A 2,983-nucleotide genomic window follows, 5' to 3' on the forward strand; every position below is an offset into this window, starting at 1 on the left:
TTTTTTATTTTGAGAAGAAGATGGCAAGGCTTATAGATTCAGTAATTGGAAACTTTTTGTTGGATTTGATTGATTAGAAATTAGGATTATAGCTCAAGCCTCAAACAGAATTAAACTTGCCTAATATTACAACAATGAATGTAAACTGACATAAAATGTGGAGTTGGATTTCACTGTGATGTTATCTGCCAGATGATTGTTTTATAGAAACAAAGAGTGTTGCTTCTATTTTGATTTTTGAACAACAAATCAGACCTCTTGGTCAAATAGTTTCTTCAAATACCTTCATTAGGTTTAACTGAAGGGATTCTTTTGTACTACAACTCTTGCAATGGTGATATCTATGAGAAGTATTCCCACTTTGTAATAACAAATCAACTTATCGTACATTGATAATATTTATTTTTTTGTATGTTGGTGTGTATCTATTCTTTGAGAGAATTGCAATCTACTTGATGGAACCAAATTGTACCTCAATTATATTTGACTTCACCACTGGTTCTAATTACCCCAGGGCCTACGGCACCTTGTCTTGTACTACAACTTTGATTTTACCACGGTGCTAATTTTTCAAAAACAATAATGATTAGTGCTCAATTTAGTGTACATTTTTTTGTTGATTCTCATGAAAGCAGATCCAACACGGTTGCATTCACTAAATTTGTGCACTAAATTGTGTTCACCTTTTTTGATAGATGGATGAAAAATTAGCCAAGGAAAACGCAATTAATGAGTGGCTTCCAATTACTTTTTCGAGGGATGCAAAATGGTGGTATTCGGCTTTTCACAATGTTACGGCCATGGTTGGAGCTGGTGTTCTCGGTCTCCCTTATGCCATGGCAGAGCTTGGATGTTTTGTTAATTATTCCATGTTCTAATTAAGCAACATATTAAACCTTATAACTTCTGATGTCAGTTAATTTGATTGATCTCATTGTGTAATTGAGGGGTCCTGGTATAGCTATTTTGGTCCTTTCATGGGTCATCACATTACACACACTATGGCAAATGGTTGAGATGCATGAGATGGTTCCAGGGAAACGTTTTGATCGTTACCATGAATTGGGTCAGCATGCATTTGGTGAAAAGCTTGGTCTTTACATCGTGGTGCCTCAGCAACTCATTGTTGAAGTTGGTGTTTGCATTGTGTACATGGTCACCGGAGGAAAATCGCTGCAGAAGGTCCATGACACTGTGTGCTCAGACTGCAAAAAGATCAAATTGACTTACTTCATCATGATCTTTGCCTCTGTTCACTTTGTGCTTTCCCACCTTCCCAACTTCAACTCCATCTCCGGCGTGTCTTTGGCCGCAGCTGTCATGTCCTTGAGGTGAGATATTTTCGTTAGGCTTTTACTCACTATGCGATAGGGGTGGTGAGAGGAATCCATTAGCTTTTTGTGTTAATTTTGTTCCAAGTTAGATTTAGTCTTGCCCCCAACAGGTTTGATGAAATGCCTCTAAGCTAGGGAGTCCTAGCTACTATTTTCATTTCCAAGTTATGTTATTGTTTATGTGATTTAATTCATTGATATCTTGGATACTAATTGTGACGCATGTTTGTGCAGTTACACTACCATAGCATGGACTGCTGCGGTAGACAAGGGTGTGGTAGAAAATGTCGATTGTGGTTACAAAGCCACGACTACTACAGGAATTTTTTTTCAACTTCTTAGCTGCATTGGGTGAAGTGGCCTTTGCGTATGCTAACCATAACGTAGTCCTCGAAATCCAAGCTACAATTCCTTCTACACCTGAGAAGCCTTCCAAGGTACCTATGTGGAAAGGAGTCATTGTTGCCTACATAATTGTGGCTTTGTGCTACTTCCCAGTTGCTCTAGTAGGATATTACATATATGGAAATTCAAATGATGACAACATCCTCGTCTCATTGGAAAGACCCAAATGGCTAATTGTAATGGCCAACATGTTTGTTGTCGTCCCTGTTATTGGAAACTATCAGGTGATGCACGGATCGAGGATTGCCTAAATTCTTTGAATTTCATTTTCTGTTCTCAGACATTTAGTCTGACACTACTAGCTCTGCTGCAAATTTATGCAATGCCAGTGTTTGACATGATGGAAACTCTACTGGTAAAAAAGTGGGATTTCAGGCCAAGTTTTATGCTTCGCTTCATTACACGAGCTTCATATGTTGGTAAGTTACTCAGTTACAGTTTGACCTTAATTTCATCAAGTTTATGCTATTGTTCGAGTTCAAGCAGGATATACATTAATGAATTAAAATTGACATTTCGTTGCAGCAATTACCATGTTTGTCGGAATCACATTCCCTTTCTTCAGTGGTCTCCTTGGATTTTTCGGAGGATTTGCTTATTCCCCAACAACATATTTTGTAAGCTCACAATCTGTTCCATTAAATTCTAATGAAATAAAATTGATATTCTGATTTTCTTTTTCACATGTTTAATGAACTTGTTAATATCTTCAGCTCCCTTGCATAATGTGGCTTGCCATCTACAAACCAAAGAGATTCGGCTTATCCTGGTGGTGCAACTATGTATGTTGAGTTTGGTTAATTTATACTTCATTGTTCTTAAGCAAGCGTTGATTTCCGTTTGATTGCATATATTTGAGTTAATCTTATTTTGACTTGCTAATTTCAGATCTTTTGATGGTTCTATCACCAATTGGAGGGCTGAGATCAATCATAGTTCAAGCCAAGACCTACGAGTTCTACTCTTAAGGCGTTGATCATCATCCTTCCAAGCAAAAAGCCTGGAAGGGGGTAGTTATAGTTTTTAAAAGAAAAGAAAAGAAACACGGAGCCGTTTCTGATGAAGATGATGAAGAAAGCTTGAGCAGCAAGTAAGCTGTGGACAAAGAAATAAATAAGGTTGTTTATGGAGTGGAATACTCGTCGCCATGTATCAGGGAAAAAATCTGTCACCATGGGACTAGTTTCCAAAGGGCTCTCTACTGTTTCCTTTTCTTCATTATGTATTTGTTTGGGCATGTCATC

At 37.7% G+C, this 2,983-nt stretch overlaps 1 pseudogene; it reads left to right on the forward strand.

Moving 5' to 3' along the window:
• The first annotated feature begins 695 nt into the window (after nucleotides 1–695).
• LOC121048783 lies at nucleotides 696–2,330 on the forward strand (annotated as a pseudogene).
• Nucleotides 2,331–2,983: the final 653 nt, after the last annotated feature.

Source organism: Rosa chinensis, chromosome 2 (assembly GCF_002994745.2).
Source record: "Rosa chinensis cultivar Old Blush chromosome 2, RchiOBHm-V2, whole genome shotgun sequence".
In the NCBI taxonomy this organism is placed as follows: domain Eukaryota; kingdom Viridiplantae; phylum Streptophyta; class Magnoliopsida; order Rosales; family Rosaceae; genus Rosa; species Rosa chinensis.